The sequence below is a fragment of the Drosophila tropicalis genome, unplaced genomic scaffold (genome assembly GCF_018151085.1).
Source record: "Drosophila tropicalis isolate 14030-0801.00 unplaced genomic scaffold, ASM1815108v1 contig_878, whole genome shotgun sequence".
Classification (NCBI taxonomy): Eukaryota; Metazoa; Arthropoda; class Insecta; order Diptera; family Drosophilidae; genus Drosophila; species Drosophila tropicalis.
This window is the reverse complement of record NW_027173374.1, coordinates 849,337-872,517: the sequence shown is the minus strand read 5'-3', so window position 1 is coordinate 872,517 and position 23,181 is coordinate 849,337. Positions and strand designations below refer to the sequence as shown.

Below are 23,181 nucleotides of genomic sequence, written 5' to 3'. Positions count from 1 at the left end.
GCCTTGGCTTTTGTGTGATTTATGCATTCTGCATGCAAAACGCTAATCAGTGGACCCAAGGAGAGACCCTAATAAAATAAAGGCAGGCGTAGGGAGGAGGATAGAGTAATACAAAACTCAAACAGCGTTTAGCCAAAGATGACTAATGGAGGGGCAAGATGGCTTCGACTACGACTACGACGACCAAGATGATGATGATGATGATGTTGATAAAGAAGGGGATAATGATGTTGGTCAAGTGCTGTCGGGTTGTAAGTAGAGAAGCACAAGTCGGCCATCAATTGTTGTTTTGTATATACAAAATATTCCATAAATTTGCATGTCCAATTGCTAAGTGTTGAGATTGACAAGCCCAACTTCAGTTACAAATTGCAAGTGCAAATACAAACACACACACAGACAGGCATATACACACATGAATGGGTCATTGTAGATGCATTTGTAGTGGTTCTCAATTAATTTTACTTTTTACGCTCAACAACAAAACGAAACAAAACTGCTGAGCATTTTGCGCTTCAATAAGTTTTAACCCCAATTGAGAATCCATTTGCCTTCAATTTTGAGGGTGGGTTAACTTGCATATTGAAAACTTGATGAAATACGCCCATATGCCACGCATAATTACTGAACAGAGTTAGAGAGAGAGGGCAAGCATACGTCAAGGAGTAAAAGAGAGAGAGAGAGATAGCGTATTATAAAATTTGTAACTTTCCGCTACAAGTGCTTTAATAAGTAATGAGTGGACTTACTCAAGTGGCAACTTAACATTTTGGCCTGATTTTTCGTTTGTTCACTTTTCATATCAGCTTAAATGAAAATGCGCAAAAAACAAACCCATCTAATATAATTTAAAGAGATTACACAATTTTCATATGACCAAATTTAAGCCAAGTTTTAAGTATCTTTAAGTCGCTTCTACATTATTTCATATCTTTTTTGTGTAAATTTCTATAGTTTGCAGACAAAAGCCTGCTAAAAGTTCGCTTACTATGAATAAAGGACTGTAAGGACTATTTACTTTGATTTGTTTTATTAGTTTCTGCATTCAATTTGTTAACTCCACCAACATCTGGCCACAGAATCGATAATGAATAATAATATTAATTAATCAGCTGCATTGACTACAAATCGCATAGTTGCATGCAAAACATTCAATCTAATTTGTATTTTGGGAAAAAGGAAAAGCCACAATTTCCAATTATATTCAAATGATGTTTAATGTTGTTTTGCCCATATAATGCAGACTTTACTAGACCTCAACATTCTCTACAGACACTGGCAACATATCAAATAATTTAAGTCTTAAGCTTCAAGCATTTGCTCTCCCACATAAGAGAGAGAGAGAGGGGGAAGGCAATCTGCTGGAGACCCTTACTCAAAAGGCAATTAATAGAACATTGCATACACATCACTTGCCAATCAAAGTCATATGCATATTCAGATCGAAGATATCTACCTTTCTCTCTCTCTATCTCTCTGTATGTGTGGGTGCAGATAGAATGTTCAGACAATTTGCTTGCACTTAACCACAAAATTAATTAACTAAAATATGCTAAAGAGGAAGAAAGAGAGAGATCCATAGATAGAATGTAGCGGGGAAGACAGACAAATGGAATGCGTAACAAGTGCAGTGGCAAAAAGCTCATTCCTAAGAGAGCTATCAAAAACCGACATAACAACAACTGCGGCAAATGTCCTTTGCTTTCCTGTCTGGTTCTTTACAATCATCTTGCCTAGCCTAGGTCTCGTCTGGGCCCCAAATTTGTCGTCCACAACTAGTTTAGTTCTGTGTGTGTGTGTGTGACTGTCAAAAGGAGGCTTAGTTATTGTGCTTGGCCAAAATGTTCATGTCCTGCTGCCACAATTAACTAAAAGCGCGCATCAAATTACAAAACCAACCGAGAGCAAGAGCAACAAGAAAAGCAATAAGGACAAGGACAAGGACACCATGAGTGACAACGACATGAAACGGAAGCAACAACTGTTGTATAGGATATACTTATACATATATAAGAAGGTGGGTGGGGGTAGGAGTTAGGTATATTATTGTTATTTCAGTTGTAGTCGAATTGCTTGCTAGATTTGTAGGCAACAGCTGTGCTTTTGCTTGGCCATTACAATTTGGCCTACCTCCCTCTCTCTATCTCTAACTCTCTTTGTGTCTTTCTCTCTCTCTCGTTATATACACATTTCCTGCTGTCCCTTTCTTTTTCTCTATTTATAATCATATGCAAGGCTGCAATTTATGTATCCTTTGGCTTACAAGGATAGATGGTCATTGCGCTTGTAGTCAAGTATGTATCGTTTGCCCACTCCCTCCTCTTGACCGACTGTCCCTCTGTCCTTGTGCCGTGTCCATGCCTGGAAGCGAAGCCAAGCGAACGCCCCTCATTGTAAGCTACTTAAGATTTTGCACAGATTATATTATATATGCTAAAATAGACGGCGCAAATTGAGTGTGAGTTTTCCATAGATAATCTTTACAAGCAATTTAAAGCTAGACAAGTGCTAATATAACAAGAGAGAGAGATACAGAAAGAGTCAAAGAGATGAGGGCATGCAGGGGGAGGGAGTGCTACACGAGATTTACAATACAGGTAAGAAGAGTTGCAGGCAGCAGCAGCAAATTAAAGTCCCAACCATTTGCTACTCGACCTGCGGGCCATATCACGTGCGATCAACTAATTAAGGCAAAATCCGTATAAACAGGAAGCCTCACATTAGGCCCAGAGAATGGAAAAAAAAAACTCGACATTTCTGTTTCTGGAAACTAGAAAACTGGCTTCGCTTGACTGACTGATTGTGGTGCTTTTTGGATTTTTGAGTTACGAGTTTTTCCTGCAACATTAATAAGAGAGAGAGGGCCAAGAGAAAAAGCAACAGTTTCCTGGCCCTTTTTACCTTATTCAATTATAAATGAGCTTACAAATTACAGTTACAAACCCATCTATTGCCAAGTAGCAACAAAAATGTCTTGGACAACTCCCACAAAAAGAAAAACTTTATAGAGGGCGTGGCAAAAAGGTAAAGTGGCTGGTGTCCAAACTCTGGGCCTTTCTGAGTTTGTGTGTGGCAGCGACAATAATGACGACAGCGACGGCGTCGGCGGCGGCGGCAATAAAAGATACAAAGGGGCAAGTTGAAGATGACGATGAATAAAAGTGGCCAATAAGTTGAAAATTCCTAACTGCTGGTGGCTTGGCTCGGTTGGGATGACTGGATACTGGGTAGCTGCTGCCGCCTGTTATGCGTAGATAAATTGAGTTGAATGAAGCGCTACTGATTGGAATTTCCAGTTAGCTATCTATACACTACACTAACCCAACTCTATTGCTAACCTGCCCATCTACCTGTCAGTTCCTTTTAATGTTCGGCTCTCTGTTTCCCTCTCTCTTACATTTTCAATTATGGTTAATCATGCAAATGTTTGTCGCCTGTGAAAATGTTTTACATAATGCAAAGTGAAATGCTTCCGTTGAAGAACTCTGAACAAACAGATAGATAGAACAGGAGAGAGAGATGGATATACAGAGAGTAAAAGAGATGGAAAGACACAGCATTATAGTCTATGCATACATGAATAATTGTCTTTTTGTGCCAGCAGCTGCTGGTTGGGTACAGGTCGGTTGGTTGTTCGGTCCACAGGTAAGCCGAGCAATATTTGCTGCCTGATTTCACAACAACAACGGCAACAGCAACAACAATCGAGGCCAGAATGGAATGTAATGGAAAATTCTTGGCTTATGTGTGTGTATGAGTGTGCCTTTTGCTACATTTTGGGATTAGAAACAACCCTGCAATGTGTCGCATTATATTTTGTGTTCAAGGAGCAAGGAGCGACAAGGTAGAATTGTGTCCTTTTTTTTCTACCATTTTTGGTCAACTGGTTTTTGGGCACGGACTTACCAACTCATTAAGTAAATGCAAAACCAAATTCCATAGAGATTTAAAATGTGGAAACTAATTACCAAAAGTAAGAACCAGAGCAATGCAAAACTCCTCTCATAATCAGGTGGATCTACATTTATCCCAATTTCAAAGGAAAAAACCTTAACAATTGACAACTCAATTTTCTTATCCTCAAACGATCTTTATACTTGAATTGTTAAATTGTAGGTATATCTCATATATCTAACTCATTAAATATGAATAACTATTTTTATGACGATTTGCCGTGACTTTATAATTAAAAATTTTGTTACTACATTTAATTTAAGATCTTTGTGCATATGGATTCACATACCTCATGGAAATAATTATATGTGCACAATGTTTTTTGTTCATATTTTAATTAAAACTAATCAAACAATTATTTTTGGAACGCACATTTTTTCTATTTGGGCCTACTGCAAGAATGTTCTTGCAAAATTCTTCTTTCGCCACCGTTCGCGGTACCGTTATCACCGTTTTGTATGGCAGCATATTACTTTTCATAGGAAAGATGTATATGTGCAATATGACATTAGTCGGTATTTGGCAGCGATTGCGGTCACATAAAAAAGTTTGGCAGGTCTTTTTATTTTTTTTTATAATTTAAAACGTAAGTAAACAAAAAAACACGTGGGCAATTAGAAATTATTATATTGTTGTGAAATTTCCTTTAGGATGCCACGTGGGACACATTTAAGCGCTGAGGAGCGTGGCTTGATTCTAGGCATGAAAGAAAGTGGAAAAACAATTGCAGAAACAATTGAATCGTCATAAAAACACCATAGCAAATTTTTGCAAAAATGTCACCAATTATGGTAAAATCAAGCATACCGGCCGACCGACGAGCATCCAAGAACGCTGTAAACGGAAAATTTGGCGTCTTGCTGCCAAAAAGGAGATGTCCTGCAGCGAAATTTGCAGTCATCTGAATCTCAACGTGTCCAGGAGACGGATCAACCAAATAATTTCCGAAAACAAAAACATTTCAAATGCTTTGCGAGAGCCTGTCCCGAAGCTACTACCACGCCACCTTAAGGCACGTTTGGCGTTTGCCGAAAAAATACAAATTTTGGACTCACGAGTTCCGAAATATAATTTTTTCAGACGAGAAAAAATTTAATTTAGACGGTCCAGATGGGTGCCACAAGTATTGGCGAGATAATCGACTGCCACCGCAAACGCGTCACAAACGCAACTTCGGAGGAGGGTCTTTAATGGTATGGGCTGCCTTTGGATACGCCGGAAAGTCCCGAATTTGCTTTATTCAGACAAAAACAAATGCGGAAATGTATATTCAACTTCTAGATATAGAGCTCGTTGATTTTTCGGAAAAATTTTATCCTGACGATATGATTTTTTAACAGGACAATGCTCCAACACACACGGCAAAGTCTACAAAAGAGTTTTTTTCCTCACGTAATATTGATGTTTTAGAGTGGCCAGCTTTAAGCCCAGACCTTAATCCAATTGAAGACATTTGGGGCATTTTAACGGCCAAGGTTTACAAAAATGGACGTCAATTTGACTCAATAGTGCACCTTAAGCAAGCTGTGCTCGCTGAGTGGGAAACAATTAGCAAATCCACTCTGGAGAAATTGGTAGACTCAATGCACAGTCGCCTAAACAAGGTTATTCAAGTAAAAGGCCATCATATTAATTACTAATCATAAATAGATTAGTTGAAATCATTGAAATCGGCTAAAATTTCGCCAAAAGTGAAATATGCACATATAATTTTTTTCCTATGAAGATTTTTTTTTCTTTCAATATTTTCATGAGTTTAAAAAAAAAAAAAATGAATTTTTGTTATTGTTTTTTGTTTCTTTTAATTATAATTACAAGCTACAAAAAAGTTATTATTTTTCTTTCATTTGAAATATAATTTTTTTCCAAAAATTGTCTTGCACATATACTTATTTCCATGAGGTATATGTAAGTATACATACATACAAATGGTTTCTCTTCTATTGTTCATCCAGGCAAAAACTAGGCAATTTATCAACTTTTAACTAAATATGCCTTACCCTGTGAGATGCTTTATAATAATATATGCTCATTTCTCATGCCATTACGTGTCCTACCCACATAATTCCCACTCAGTTACGCACCACCCTATGGTCATTGGCCTCCATCCCTCCAACCATTCCTCCTCTCAACCAACCAGTCATTCTCTTGTATTACTTTTATTCCCAAGAGCATTTCATCTGTCTGTGTGTGGGTGTTGTGTGTGTGTGTGAGTGTGTGCCATTTGGTCATAAATTCAAAAAGCTGCCCAGCTTAAATTTTGGTTTTTCAATTTTTGAATGCCAGACCTTACTCTCTATCTCTCTCTCTCTCTCTCCCTCTCACTTGCTAGAGAGGATACATCTCCGTTCTCCATCCTACGGCATAGTCCAGTTTCAGTTCTAGCATCGCATAGTTGTGCGTGTAACTGTAAAACGTGCTACAAGGAGTCAATGTTCACAAAAAAAAAACCTACCAACCCGAGAGACAGAGAGAGAGAGGATGAACACACAGATGAACAAACCCAAATCAGGAAGAGATGACCCCCCTTCCCATTCCCGGTTCCGGTCAGTCCACGCCATCACATCACAAAAACCATGAGATTTCATTTAATTAAAGCATTTAGAGAGAGTCCAAATGAAATCCTTGCATGTTAAATTTTTGACGCCATATGTGTGTGTGCATTGAATATATTAAATACATACATATACAAACATGGAATCCTTTAAAGGATCACTCATTTAGTTTTCGTTACGAATTTTTCCTAAACAAATATCAAATCCTATGACTGACCGGAAAAGAATGGTTGGTTGATTTTGGATTATATATGATTAGCTGGATGCTGGAAGGAAAGGCCTATAAGAAAACTTTTCAAAGGGTTCATGAGAAGGTTAAGCTATGGGCCAAAGAATTAAGCCAAGTCGTCAAAGTTATTTAGTTTAAATTAGTGCTGTCGAGTATGTCTTTTCTATAAGGTAAGGGGCCAAAGAGCCAAAGCCAAAATGACAGAGAGACAACAATGTCGACCACCACGACGACGACGAAGCCCAACAGTGCCTTAGGGTGCCTGTGGCAAAGGATAACGAAGTTGACGACGACGTCTACGACGACAACGACAACGACCAAGAACAATGTTGATGTTGTGTGGCTGCTGCTGTTGCTGACAAGTGCGATGACAATGTCAAAGGCTACTAGCTTCAAGGCAACTTTGGTTTGAGAAAAACCCCAAAAAAGAAATCTCAAAAATAGAGAGAAAACGTTTCTCTCTAGTGCTGGAAAATCAAGTTAGGACACCCAGGGAAACAGTAGCGAACCGCAAATCATAAAATAAACTCTCTAATTACGCCTCACGACTTACAAGCACGCAACATTGAGAGAAGGAGATACAAAAACTATCAAATGGAAAATTATGCAAAATGCAACAGCAACTTGAAGATGAAGGAATAGCAAACTACCGACCAAAAATTTAAGTAAAATTATAAAATCTTTGGCACGACGACGACAAAACTGCAAATTACCAAATTATAAACAAAAAGCTTACAGAGGCAAAGAAAACGAATGATGATAATGAGAAAGAAAATGATGATGATGATGATGGTGATGACGACGACAAGATGTTGCTGCTTGGGTTAGCCATTAAAGCCCGAGGATGCTGCAGCAGCAGCTCTAAAAGTGCAGCCAGGGCGGCCATACACAGCATGGTATCACCATAGACATGGATGAATGCTGGACCCAAAAACGCAAAAGTGAAACCCCCGCTGGAAGCGCATTTAAACAACCTGCCTCACCTTCTACCTTTTTTGCTCTTCCTTCTCCTTTCCATCTCCTAACTCATTCTTGCCGCTCTTGGCACCCACTCGATTATCACCGAAAAACGATTGACCTCACGAATTCGTAATTAATTTTCACAAAAGTTTTCCATTCGAAGACAAACTTCAAACAAAGGCTGAAATACATACACACACACACCCATCTGTATACACACACACACACACACGGAGAAAATGTGAACGTGAACAACGACGTGCAGTGAATTGGTTGGGTTTTTGGTTCGGTTCAGTTTGGTTTGGTTTGGTTTTGGGATTGCTTTTGCTTTTGCTCTGCTCTCTCTGGCTCTGCCACAATGTTCAAACATTCGACACTGTGGGGGGCAAAGTGAATGCAGCCTCATCTCGTTTGTGTCTCCTCCTTCTTCATCTTTGGGTCCTCCGCCCCTAACTTCCATACACTTTGGGAATGTAGTGGTGCGCATGATGTCGCTTAAGTGCTGAAACAATGTTCCAAGTTGTAAGTGCAACAATAGCAGCAGCAGCAACTGTCTGACAGTCTGCCAGTCGTTGCACCAAAAATAAAGTGTGTAAAAATGAGCAACTTTTTCAAGTGAGAAGCAACTACACACACACACAGAGTAGATTGTGCACCATCAGGCGACAACTACGACGACGACAACGAGGAGGACGGTGATGCCGATGCTGCTGATGCGGATGCTGATGGTGACGGTGCGCAAACTCCCAAAGATACAACAACAATTTCACCAAGTCTCAAGCTGTCGCATCTCTTTCTATCTCCCTCTCTCTATTGGTTCGCAAATTGCAATTGTAGCTGGTCGCGGGAATCAGGACAAGAGCTCAAGGAGACCCAGCCAAGTGGGCACCTAATATATGAGTTGGAGAGTGTACACAGCGAGCTTGACGGACCAAACCAACGACTAGGGGAGGGGAGAACTGTTAGACCAAAGATTATTAAAGATGTAAATGTGAGAAATCAAATATTAATTGAATTTATGGACTTTTAGAGAGCCAAAATTAAGAAAAGTTCAACTAACAACTCACAATCGATTAAAAATCAATCAAATATTTAAAAAGTTTTCTTCAAAAATGTTTAAGAATGATTTCCTAATGTTTTCTAATACTTCTGGTAAATTAAATGAATCTAGAATCTCTTCTATTTAACGAATCTTCTTTATAGTTAGGCAATAAATTGCTTAGACTTTTTCTAAGATAGGTTGGACATCCATAAATCTCATATCAGGTTTAGCTTTCAAAGAGTAACAGACCAAAGGTAGTTAGAATGAGGAGAGAGAGATTAGCATGTTTAGCATCATCCACAAAGAACCCATACTCAACCCAAAAATGTTCATCCTCTTGTATTCAGTTTACAACTACAGGCAAAGAGGTACCAACATCCTCTTCTTTTTTTTTTTTTTTGGGTGCAAAAGTTCAAAACCAGTGTCTATGCCACTCCATCTCCATCTCAATGTACACATTGACACTTTGATATGATTTCCAGCAAATTGGAAGAAGGAGTTTGCCTCTTATGCCAGCTATACCGATCTGTGGTTAGACATACCCCTTTTCGTCTTTTCCCCTCGTTATTTCGCTCTGTGTCTCTGATGGCATTCAACAGTCTGACCAAACCATCTTTCTCTCTACTCAAAACTTGCCCAACTTTAATTTAAGCCTTTTTTGTGTGGCATTTTTGGCATGATTGAACTGCAGCAGCAGTTTACAACTTCTGGTCAGTTCGTGCTCGATGCCAGTCTTGTGGTTTAGTTTGGTTTGGTTTTCGTTGCCTTGCCAAAAACCCAATCCAGACCAGCCCAACACAGCTCAGGCCCAGGGACCAGAATGATGACATGACATTGCACAAAAATTTGTAGATACTTCTCTCATCTCTCCAGAGTTAATGGGTGGCAGAGTGTTGAGTGTTACTATATATCAAGTGCGTTAAGGTGAGATGTCTAGAAATATGTAATTTTTGCAAAAAGGTGCAAAACTTTAAGTGGAGCAGAAGCGTCAAACTTAAACTTGACAATGTTTCGTTTTTGTTTTTATTGTTTTTGTCATCCTCTTTGTTTTATTTTTAGCTGCTTTTCGTAGTTAAATTAATTTTTGGAAGCCGCTGGCCAAAAAAAACAGCAACATTCAACATCAACACGATGACAACCAAGAACAATTTCCCCCCACCCCCAACATCCTCATCCTCTTCCTCCTGTCCAATGCCAAATGCCTGCCCTGGTTGTTGGTTTTGTTGTGTGTGACTTGTAACTTTTTTTGGGCTGTCTGACTGGCACTTGAAAAAGAGAAGCGTTTTGCTCTAAAGTTTAATTTCAACGCTTGACTTGGAAAGTTTGCTTCCTCCTTTTGTTTTTTTTTTTTTGCTTTTTTTTTCTTGTGCCAAAGCCAAGTGACAGAGTCGAACTTACAAGTTCGAAGGCGACAACATTGTCGACGGCTTCGTCGGCAGCCTTTTCGACGGCAATGTAAATTGCTTCAAGTTGCCTTTTTCTTTTCGTAGTATTGTTCAAGTGTTTTAGTGTGTCTCAGGAGTTGTCTTTGGCAAAGTGTGAATGTGAGCTGAGGCCATGAATTAATCAAAGAGCAGCTGCAAACTGCAGCTTTGTTTGGCATTAAGTATCTTGTAGTGGCTAGAAGAGCGGGCAACCGCAAATGGTGGAGGCGCCTCCAATAGACAAGCTCAACTTAATCAATTTAAAGTGCTTACCGCAAAGTCAACAGTTCAAACTAACCGCAAAGGGGGTAAATATCCCACAACCTCGGACCCAGTTATTAGGCAAATTGTCGCACAAACACACACTCACACTCATACACAGACTGCGACACGCTCGCCCACACAGAGCAGGTTGTTATAATGACCAACAATACCCACACACACACACACACACGTACAGTTAGAAGGTCCCAGTCCAGTTGAGTCAATGTATTTTACCCCCCATTGTCCTTTGGCACGTAAAGTATCCTTTTCACTTGACGCTTTTTGTTTCGTTTTCTATTTTTTTTTCTTCGTCTTCCCCGTTTTAAGTCAGTTTTGTCCCTTTCCCATTTCCCCGTGTTCTGTTTGCTTATGTGTATTTATGTTTACCCTGCTGTCAACATTGGAAAATTATGAAAATTAATATGAAAATTGTTCTTATTTATAGAGAGTTTACTTTGTGTGTGTGTGTGTCGAGGCTTCTTTGCTTACAAGAGGCCATTGTTAGTTTTAGATTTAATTACTTGAGTCAACTTCAACATTAATTTGATTGAGTATTATGTGACATTGAGCCCGAGGCATTTATTTGGGGTTAAAATTGCATAGAGATTGTCCTTCCTGCCGTGCGCACTTACACAATTAGACCCATTTCCCATGCCTGAAGCTTTGAAATCATTTGTCAAAGAATTCAGTTTTCCTTTTTGTCTGGTCAATATGGAAATAAAAGAAACAAACAAATAAACCCTTAGTAGCTTTAGCAGCAAATCGATGGCATATACACTCGACATTTGCATCTTTTTCCCAGCTGACAGCTCAATTGTTGTTGTTGTTGTAGTTGTAGTTGCTGCTGCAACAACTCGCTGCTTCATTTGCATTATGCAACATGAGGGAGAATAAAAATATGCAAAGCCAAGCAATCAGGCAATGAGCTAAACCAAAAGGATCAAATCAAATTCATGGAAATTTGCATACACTTAAAAAGTCGAAAAAAAAATACCCTAGATAACTTTTTTTAGACTAACAGTTTAATATTTACTTAAATATTTGAAAAATATTGATGTAATAATTCAGTCAAAGGACTCATAAACTCTCCATGTCGCTAATCGATCTGAATAATTTTGTATTTTATTTTAAGTTTGTTTAACAACATTTTCCCTGGCATCTAATCCGATGTCAATGACAATTTTGAGCGCCACTTTAATAGCAGATTATGGTTATATAGATGTCAAGCGTCCCCCTGAATGAAGCTTGGCAAGCCATACTTCAAAATCAATTAACAGACGACTATAGATGAAGTTAAAGTACAGTTAGATGCTGCCATAAAATGGCCTATTCATAATGACAATTGACGGGTTACAATAAAACCAAATTGCCCGAATAACGTGCCTAACCAGCTGCATAAAGAGCTCAATCCCCTCTCCCTCCAGTCAACAAATTCAATCTATGTATATGTATGTATGTTGGTAAAAATTATGTCGACATAATTTATATGCATTTATGAGATGCGGCAATGCCATGACAGTTTTTATGACACTTTTATTTCCTGTAGGCAAATAAAGCAACTGAACCCAGAGACCGTTGCAGTTAAACTTCAACTTCATTATCGCTCTGCCATGGTTCTTCTGCCTCTATTCCCCTCCCCTCACTATCTCCTTCACTGTCTCTTTCGTCATCTCGTTTCGTTTTCATTTCGATTGCTGTAGTAAATGCTTTTTATTTATTATTATTTACAAATGCATTAAACACCATATTTAATTGCGCTATAAAAGAAAAAAAAATGCAGTGACAGAACGACCGAAGCGACAGAATGTCTAGCCAATAAACTGGCCTACCAAAATGCAGCCCTTTGCCCCCTCAGCTTTAGCTCTTGGACTCCAATTGAACTGTGACTGAAATAACTATATAAACAGATACCTACACGTATCTCCCCCAAAACAGTGAGTCGATAAAGTCATAGCCCAAAGTAGTAGACTTGGCAAAAAACTTTGGAAATATTCTGTAAAATGAGGCAAATTAAGTAAATTATTTTTAGAATTACTAGAATGAAAGGTTTAAGTATGTATTAAGGACTTTTCTGGGATTCAATCATAACATTCCCAGGGATTTTGAAGGACTTTTACTACCTCATACTTTGAAATCAACAAGTATCTCTTTCAATTACTCTTGGTAGAGTTTTCTATTCGTTTTCCTGCAAACTAAACTAAAAGGATAGAGTAATAATCGTTTTACTTATGTGTTGTATGGCTAATGTAGCTAAACTTTATTGATTCAGTGTGCCATAGACACACACACACTCACATGTAAAGGCACACACTATCACACAGTGGTAAATACATAAATGTGTTTGTACCTATTTGTGTATTTGTATTGGTTTATTTATATAGTGCAATGCTTATCGCAATGCATGTTTTTCCTATATGCGTGTGATATTTTTATGAGTTTTTCGATTTTGGGCTGCCCACCAACGGCAACGACAACAACAACGACAACATGTTTACCCTTTGTTGACGCTGTTCACAGTTTTTCGTTATTATTTACACAATTGACCCTTTCACACCGAAAACTCATTGAACTTCATCAGCAACAGCAACGGCAGCAGCAGCAGCAGCAGCAACAACAAATAGCGGCAGCAACTCACGTACATGTAGAGTTCAGTTGAGGTTCGGTGTTTTTGGTTGGTCTTGGGCTCAAACTGTAAATAGTCATAAATGTTTTGTTTATGTTAACAATATATGTAGCTGCTAGCTGCTGCTGCTGCTGCTGATGTTGCATGTAGGTAAGTTTATATACATCTATCTCTATAAATGTTTTCTATGTATGTATTTGTGGTATGTTGTTGCTCTGTTGCAGTTCGTGACTTCTCTAATGTTGTCGACGTGGTTGTTGCAGCAGCATGTTTCCCTGTTGCTGATGTTGTTGTTGCTGTTGCTATTGCTGCCAAGATTTCTGAATTGGTAATGGAGCAGCATGTGCAGCAGTTTAAGAAGAGAGAGGTGAACTAGCCCCGCATTTTATTGCTATCTAAATCGCTGTCTTCAGCGGTCATGTATGCACTCTAAACAGTGTCTATGTCTGCTCTGTTGTCTGGTTGTCTTTTTGGATTTTTATTTGCTTTTAATTTGACTTGCAACGAGCTTAAATGTCAGAGTTTCGAGAGTTATTTGTGGTGCTGCCTCTAATCTGCATATGTGAATTGGCTATAAATCAGTTGGTTGGCCGCATTAAATATTTTGTATTGTTCACATGATTGTTATTGCATTCAATTAACTCTACGCAACAATTAAACTCATTATGTGCACATAAAAACTAAACCAAAATATTCCGAAAAAAAAACACAAAAAAGTCTACACTAAACATATTATTATAACAAAAACCAGTTTATGCTTTTGTTGTTATTGCTTTGTCAATACATAATTATAGCAAAAGACCCCAACATAAAACCAAAAACGAAAAAAAAGGCAAACACAGCAAAATCACCATATTAAAAGCATCATTAAATAAATTACAACAAAACAATTTACATAAATTTGTAGTGAACTCAATAATTTTAATAGGTACTATAATGACTACTATAGTTTTTGATGCTTATAATTTTAAGAGCTTTCTATTATAATAAATCATGGGCTCAATTTATGAAAATTGAAAATGTTCAAACAACTTTTTTTTTGAGTCATATAAAGGAAAAGAAAAGATGTTAAACTTAAAAATATAAATTAAAAATGAGTGAGTCTTCTTTTTTAATGCCACTTAACAGACACTTTAGAGACTATGATGTAATAAAAGCTAATTGAATTAATCTTCTAGATTTTGTATCCTTTTCTTAATCAATACAAATAGATAATAGAAAGTTCTTTATTAAAAGAAGAGAATCCTCTTTGGTTTGGCAAATAAAGCCATTAACTTAACTAACTCAAATACTTTACTTTTTCTGCCTTCTTCCAAACATTTCGAGCAGAAACAGCCTTTAAATTCCTATGACCAATTATAACTAAAAGTCACTTGTCTAGTCTGATAATACAAAATTTTTTTCTAATCCATTATAAATAAATTTACATAAATGAAATATTGTCTTAAAGGAAAGTCCAAAAGTTTTGTTGGCTTAAATTGAAAATACAATGGATTCTTATTTATGTATGAAAGTATGATTAGCGTGACAAAAAACTCCCATCAGATCACATCATCTAATTCTGAATCACCTTTGAACCAGTTCTCTCAAGGCACTAATCCGAAACTAAGCCGCTGCTCCGAATTTATCAATTGTCATCCATCTTAAATACTTTGAAATGTTGCGCGCTACTCAAATTTAACATTTTAAACCCCACAGAACAGAAAAACCGGTCGACTACTTAAGAAGAAGACAACTTGAGCGACTGAGCCATAGCCATACCGACATATCAACTATGTAAAATTCGAGTTAAAGCCAATCAGATGAACACAACGACTAAATTAGATTAGAGCAAATTAATTTGTTTTGGAGAAAGAAACAAGAGACAAGAGAGTTGAGCCTGCTTAGGCTCAACTGTGAGAGAGTGAGGTAACTAATTCCCATAAAACTTATTCTGAATATGGGCAGCAAACACACAAAAGCTTCAAAACACAATTAATTATTCAAACGAATGGCAAAACAAACAACAACAACACAAACAATCGCCGGACTACATATATAAATCGTTCAGTTCAACATTTTAAAAATCATTTATCATCGCTGCTGATGAGCGATGAGGGGCAACATTTTGAATCGCATAGTTTTACTCTTTTCCGAAACAATGTGGAGGAATGATATATCAAATAAAATACAATTTAGTATAAATTATGCAAAAGGCCAAATTAAATATAATGTGAAATCACATTGCCCAAAAATGCAAAATTAACTTAATTATTTAATTTATGTGACCAAAAATTTGTTCTATGGTTGTTGTTGTTGATGTTGATGCACACTTCGACAGACTGATGTCGAGTGGGCGGGCGGGGATTGAGTTTCTCTCTCAACTGCAATTAAAAATGTGCATAAATTACAATTGTATGACATAGGCGACAATATTAGTTTTTAATTGCAATATAAATTATAAATAAATGCGACAAACAAAAAAAAAAAAAAAGATAGAAAAACGCAAACACATGCAACTCTAATGCGAATAGTTTGCATAAATTATTTGCGGCATGTACGAAATGAAAACGCTTTTCCAGACGCACCTATAAAAATCCCGAAATTCCAAACAATGTAAATTAATTAAAATATTCATAAGGCATGCCACGGAAAATGAGGGCGTTATCTAATTGACAGTTAAATGTCAAATGAAGGTGAGAAAGTGGCAGCAGCTACACACAAACGACTGATGAATAGCATGATGGATTGTAATGTCAAATACAGGAGATAGAGAGAGAGAGAGAGAATAATGAATTGATTTCTTAAAATATTTATAAAAAACATTTACCATGCATAAATTCAGGCGAGACTTAAATTAATAATAAACCAACATAATTTAAGGGTTCATTTAGTTTTTTCCTTTCTTAACTTGGTAGAAAAGAAAAAAAAAAAACATTTGGTTTCACTTTCGTTTCTTGCTCTAATTTAACCCTTCTAAGGGTTAAAATTTATGGGGGCTAGGATAATAAATAAGAATTCTTAGACGTCGCATCGTGTGAACAACAGACATTAGTTTTCTAATTAATATTACGAATACGAGAAAACTAACACCAAGTGAGCCAAAGAGGGTCGCCATTGTCGGTTATAAAGGAGAGGACGGGAGGGAGGGAGGTAGGAATGGAAAGATGGTTGCTATATTTGGTGTTTGGCATTTCCTGTAATTTGTCGAGAGAGAAAGAGCAAAGGAAATTGCTGCCTGCCAGAGACTGTTGGCTCTGTTGTTGTTGTTGTTGTTGTTGTTGGCTTGTTGCATATTAATTTAAATATAATTATGATAATTTTTATTGTCAAGTCAATGTCGGCGACGATGATGACGATGACGACGACGACGACGAAAGAAGACAAAGACCTCTTGCCACATGTTGGCCCAATGTTTGGTATGTTAACCGCCCAGAGGCAAGCGAACAACCCTTTTTTTTTTTGTATTTTGCCTTAGTTTACACTCAAAAAGGATTAGTTATTGAGTTATTTTCAAAGAGCGAGAGAGAGAGAGAGATAAAGAGCCACCAACTGACGCGGTTCACTGAGTCAGCCCAACCATCTTGTGACTGACATTTGTGCGTCAAATTAAGTGAACTCTTATTTTTTGTTGCAACCTTCTTCGGAGAAGGAGTTGGCAAAGCGAGAGGCACATGGTCAAGTCGGCTTCCTGCCATTTGGATGGCTGGATGCCTGGACACAGACCGTTTGCCTGGCCTGAGTGACTGTTGTTGTCTTCGGCCTGTCCCCTGCATTGCGTAAACTATAATTAATAACAAAACATGTTATGGTTATGGCTCTTGGATGTGGCTGTTGCTGCCTGAAAATTGTTTCTTTTACCCGCGGCCTGCGGCATGAGGCCACAGCTACACAGCCACACAGCCACAACAAAGCCGTTCTCTCTCTCTTTTGCCATTGACTCTGACTTTGTAGTCTAACTTTTTGACTGTGGGTCTCGTCTCATCTGGATTGTTGCAGCAGCAGCAGCAGGCTGTGCAACATATGTTATGCATTTTTTAGCTGTCTTCGGCATTCGAAAAATTATGTAGCATTTAATTAGCGCATAATTGTAGCAGCATTGGCTGCCTCTTCATCTCCATCTCCATCTTGTTATTTCAATAAAATAACAATCTCAATCTTTTATAAGACGGAAACATCATTTTTAGATTACCCCCAAATCCATTTATCTATACCCTCTATAATTGTAAGATTGAATGGGGTATACCAGAATTATTGAAATTAATTTCATTTTGGCTGAAATAGGGTATCTTTAAGCCATCATCTTGTTGTGGAAATATATTTATTCTTATTCTGTATGTGTCATTGTCTAAGGATGCAGCGGAGGACGACGTGGTTGAAGACGACGCACAAGTTCAAAAGCAGTCAACAGAGAGTTCCTGTCTGAAACTCAGACTCTCTCGTCAGCAACATCATCATCCTCCATCGTCATCGTCATCATCATCATTGTAAGCACATTATTATCATGAAGAACATCATCCTCAGCGATTTTCATGCCTCGTCGTTATCGCCGTGGCTGTTGCTGTTGCTGCTGCTGCTGTTGCCTGTTTTCTGGAGTTTCTTGTGGCTTGGCAAATACTCAACAAACCATGAAAGTAAATAAATGTTTTGCAACGTTGCAGAAATAAAATGCAATTTAAGTCACACAAAAATGGCCAACAAAAAGTAGTGCAAAAAAAAAAAAAAAAGTATCTAGAACGGAGTGTTCCTTCTCCTACTTTTCCTTTTACGCCGTCTCCTGTAGATGCTGAATGCATTTTTGCTGCTTTTTTGTTAGATTTTTACCGCAATTTTTGTTAGAAACGCCTCGTTCCTTTTTTTTTTTTTTTTTGTTTTTTATTTTATTTTTTATTTTTTGCTTTCCAGGGGGCTTCGAACTTTGCATTTTGCACAAAGAAAAGTGAAATGTTTTTTTCGGGTGGGTGAGAAGTTTACAGGAATGTGGCAAGGTGGCCGGGTGGCAGTTGCAATTGCAACCAGACATTCAACCATGAGGCAGAGAAGTTGTGTGTGCGAGGGAAGGAGGGAAAGAACAACATGGTTAATGGCAAACAAATTAAAAGCGAAAAATGCAAAAACAAAAAATGCTTTCAAATAATTACATGCGAACATTTTTCTCTCTCAAATGCAACAGCAACTAGTAACCAAAACGAATGGCAAGGACTAATCCAACAAATCATTCACAATGCAGAACTCAAAACAGGTTATCATTATAAGGATATATAAGTCAAATTGATCATTAATATGTAGTTACTTGCCTTTCGAGGCTAACTACTTGTAATTCCACAAGTGTTTAAAGTTAACCAATTTATCGTTTTGCCAAAGACCAACTTAAGAACTCTTAACTGGAAAATCGATATTCTATTAGTCGATTGGTTAACTTTGTATGTAAATGATTTCCATAGGTTGGTGGGCCTATTGTATTATCGGCTCAACAACAACATGAAAAACAAATGCTGAAAAACAAAATCAAAACAAAAACGAAGAAAAGTGCAGCGAAAATGCCAGACGAAACGGAACAATAATTAAAGCAATGGCAATGCAAAAAAAAAAACGAAGGGAAAAATAACAAAAACAGAAAACAAAAGTAAAACAACAACAACAACAAGAACAGGAAGAGGAAGAGCAACAAGGGACCAGCAGAAAAGCAACAGAACAGAGGAAGAACCTTGACGCAAAACTGCAGCAGAAGTAGCAGCAGGTCGCCAAGAGATTGAATAGGATGTTTTTTGAGCTCCTGGTAAATGGATAGCTGGATGGATGGTTGCTTAGATGGATGGATGGAAGACTTTTGCTCTATAAAACCATGTCGTTGGTTGTTGTCGTTTGCTGTTTCTGGTTGTCTGTCATTGAGGTAACCCCACATCACCCAAACCCCCTGTTGTTGTTGTTCTTACTGATGAGCGGCTGGCTGAAGCAAAAATCAGTGCAAAAAGATGACGATGACGATGATGATGAGTGCCAGCCAAACGGGTGGAGAGCTGCAAGTAGGCAAAGATGCCAACGTAGTGTGTCTTTGCGAAGACTACTTGAGAGAGAGAGAGAGAAGGAGAGAGAGATGATGGTGAGCAGGGAGGGGCAAGAGGCAAGCTGGCATCGTGTTTGGCTCCTCCTGTTCGTATATTGACAGTCACGTCATTTAACCTGCGGAACACACACGCAGCAGCAGCAGTATCCATCCAACAGATTTCCCAGACAAGCAGGTGGCAAAATCTGCAGGCTGTTGCAACAACAACAACAACAACAGCAATTCAAGTGATGTGTGGTGGCCCCGCAGTAGTTGTTGTAGTAGTAGCAACGGTAATTGCTGCCCAGGCCATGCAAATTTTCGTTATTCCTCTGTCTAGGCTCAAGTCTCCTACCCCTCCGGCCCCTCCTTCTCTCTTTGCCTCACTCAAACATTCCCAGGTAAATGCTCATGACTTGCTCTTGAAATTATGTTGTTCTTGCCGGGAATGGGTTTCAGCTTTGGCTGTGCTTCGAATTCCGCTTTGAGGAATGATTTCAATTAGTGATAAATCACAGAAAATTCACTTAAATCGTAGAGAATAGACAAAGCATATTACAAAAATTACAAACATCCATGTCCATAAGGGTCAAATCCAAAAAATATTCTTCAAAAATCACATTAAGAGTGACTATTTCAGTTTTTCAGGCGGGGTGGGGTATTTAAATGCATTCGCTGGAACGTAAAACAAACAACAACAACAAGAAGTAAACCCCCTCTAGCAAAAAGATTTATTGCATTAACAAATTTATTTATACCACAAATTAAATAAGTTAGTCAGGATTCACTGGACTGGGCTACTAAATTCGTTGCGCTGCGCTGGCAAATGCAATTTGCAGATTTCATTCCCCTTCCCTCAACCACCGTATGGCTTACTCCTCCTAGAAGATGAGCGGCACACGTGACTGACTGACTGGACTGGACTGAACTAAACTGAAATGGACTGAACTGAGTGAGTGACTGCGGGGATTCGGAAACGAACTTCTCTCTGACTCTGATTTGGATTCTGCTGTTCATCTCGAAGGCTTAGAGAAAATTGCAATTGCAATTACCCAATGGGTTGAAGCCACGAGTAAAACAACTAAACAACGCCAAGCGACGACAGTTTGACTTGCAATTTTACTGGGGCCTGGGCCTCTCGATCTGGGGCTTGGGCTTGGGCATCATCATCATCATCAAAACCGCGACGAGAGCGAGCATAAGCGCGCGCGAGCCTCGGCCATATCCATTACACACTGCGGGTAAATGGCAGTAGTAGGGAGACGGAGGAGAAGAAGGAGGAGGAGCCCTGCGGCTGGGCTGGGTTGGGATGGCAGCGGCGGCGGGATGGCAGGCTGGCCAAGTTTGCAAGAAAATCGATTTCTGTTGCTGTTGCTGCTGCTATGCCGGGCGGGCGGCCTTTTGGGTTTTGTGCACGTCCAGAGAGTCCAGAGTCTCATTCCCTGTCCCTGTCCACAGATTTTGCCCAGTTACCAGTGCAATTCCACGCAGAGTGTGTTCCCCGAGTCCTGCTCTACGTACGTACGTATGTACGTTTGTTTTGCTGGTTGGGTTCGTTTCGTTCGTTGGTTCGTTTTGTTTGTTTGTCGCTTTTAATGCTCGCCCGACTCTTGACTGATTTTTATGCTTTTGCCCCAATTGCCCTGCAGTAGCAGCCCTGCAAAAGGCTTGGGTCGACCGGTTTCGGCTCTGGCGCTGATCTCACCGTCAACAGGAACAGCAAAAGCAACTGCAACAGCAGCAGCGGCAGCAGCATCATCATCATCTCTGGGCTTCACCCGTCTCGCTTTCATCCCATTTTGTTGCTCTCAACTATTAGCGGCCCTTTGTTTGACTTGCAGTTGCAATATAAGGTCATTCCCTTTGCTCTTGTTGTTGTTGTTGCCGCGCCTGCACGCTTTTCGTTTCGTTTGATGGCCGCGCCGCGTACACGCGGTCTTTTGTTAGTTTTTCCATGCAACATTTTTATACCATACACCCATAGGGTGAAATGGTATATTAAAGTCGCCAAAATGTATGTAACAGCCAGAAGGAAGCTTCTCCGACCCTATAAAGTATATATATTCTTGATCAGGATCAACAGCCGAGTCGATCTAGCCATGTCCGTCTGTCCGTCCGTCCGTCCGTCCGTCCGTCCGTCCGTCTGTATGAACACGCAGATCTCGGAGACTATAAGAGCTAGAGCCACCAAATTTGGTATGTATACTCGTGTAGTATGCACATGTTCAGCATTAATTGGAATTTCGGCCACGCCCCCTTACGCCCCCAGGAATCACATAAAACTGTTTTTCTTAAAAAGTATGACAGCTAGAGACATCAAATTTAGTTTGTATACCCGATTAGTTAGTGCGCAGAAATTAACTGTTCAAACTTTTTGCCACGCCCCCTTACGCCCCCAGGAATCACACAAAACTGTTTTTCTTAAAAAGTATAATAGCTAGAGACATCAAATTTGGTTAATATGCTCGGTTAGTTAGCGCGCAGAAACTAATTGTTTAAACTTTTTGCCACGCCCCCTTCCGCCCCCGGAATTTACATAAAAGTGATTTCCTTAAAAACTATGATAGCTACCGACATCAAATTTAGTATGTAGACTAGCTTAATAGACGCGCAGATATTGGCTATTTAAACATTTTGCCACGCCTACTTCCGCCCCCGTAAATTAAACAAAACTGATTTTATCAAAAACTAACAAAGCTAAAGTCACCAAATTTAGTATGTATACTGGCATAGTATGCGCGGAGAATTTAGATATTTTCACATTTTGCCACGCCCACTTCCGCCTCCATAATTTAGAAAAAACCGATTTTCTCCTGTATTTTTTTGACTATCGCATTCAAATTCGGCAGACTAATTATTCTTATCTATTTCTATCAAACTACCAAATTTTATTGAAATCGGACTAGAAACATGTAAAATATGCGTATGAACGTATTTTACTACGCGGTCCACAAGGCCAGAATTGGACGTTGGCTAGTGGCGGCGCTAGAGTGCTCGTGTGTTTGTAGAGTGAGCGAGATAGCACATAGTATAAGACATGTAAAAACAATTTAATAGACATACATTTGATCTTCGAAATTTGAAATATTTGTTTCACCAGGTGTATGGTATACCCAAGTCGACGAGTCGACTTACTTGCTTCATTTATGTTGCTTTCCTGTTTTTATATATACTTATATTTAATTTTTGTTTTTCCTTTCCCTACATTCTCTTTTTATTTTCTGTAAATATTATTACTTACTCCTGTGGGGCAGTCGAAACAAAAAAACAGTTTTGACGAAAACAAAGCGTTTTTTATGACACGTACTAAGATAAATTTAGCAAAGAAAATACTAATAATATTTTTTTCAATATTTAAACTAAGAAATTGCATCTTCAGACGTTTTTATAGCACATTTTTATGTGTTGCGGATAAGTTACAGCTAATCCTACAATAATTAGCAAGTAAATTATATTTCTTTCTTTAATTTAAGTGCTAAAATATTGTAAAACAAACATTTGACTAAATTTAGGGGTTTTTTTTACTGTTAAAAACCTTTTGAGTTTTGTTTTGCTTCCTTTAAGGTTCAACTTTAAAAAGTGGACAGACGAAAGACCGAACTGAAGGAGGGGGAACGAGAGAAAGATAAGGGGGGCTACTTCAACTGCTTATCGCATAATTGGTAGCAATGTTGGCTGCCAGTTTTTGCGCTCTGCGGCTTCTGGTGATGGCGATGGCGATGGTGATGGTGGTTGGTGGCTCTGGTCTCTGCATTCCGGACATGCCGGCAAAACACTTGTCAGCGACTTAAATGGCGCGCAGCTGTGCGACGGCATTAGCTGTTTTCCGAGAGTTCTGACGGCTACGCGCCGCGTTCTGGACACACCTCTTAAGGAGAGGTGTTGCCTCCTGACTGGAGACTGTAGACTGGATGATATTGTGGCTGAAGAGGAGACACATTTGATGTGATTATTGAGTTATGCCCACGGGTGCAGGTGCCTTGAATATTTTGCTTAATTTCTTGATAAAGTTATTTTACAAGCAAACGATTTCTATCTCTTTTTGTTTGTGTTTCTTTTTCTTATCTCTCTCGTTCTCCCTTTCTTGTTCTGTCATTCTTGTGTA

The 23,181-nt window shown here is 38.8% G+C and overlaps 1 protein-coding gene across 5 annotated transcripts in view; it reads right to left on the bottom strand.

Annotated features, from left to right (window-relative positions):
- SKIP (Shal K[+] channel interacting protein) overlaps positions 1-23,181 on the bottom strand; it is a 160,274-nt gene that overhangs the window by 134,482 nt on the left and 2,611 nt on the right. The window lies entirely within an intron of this gene.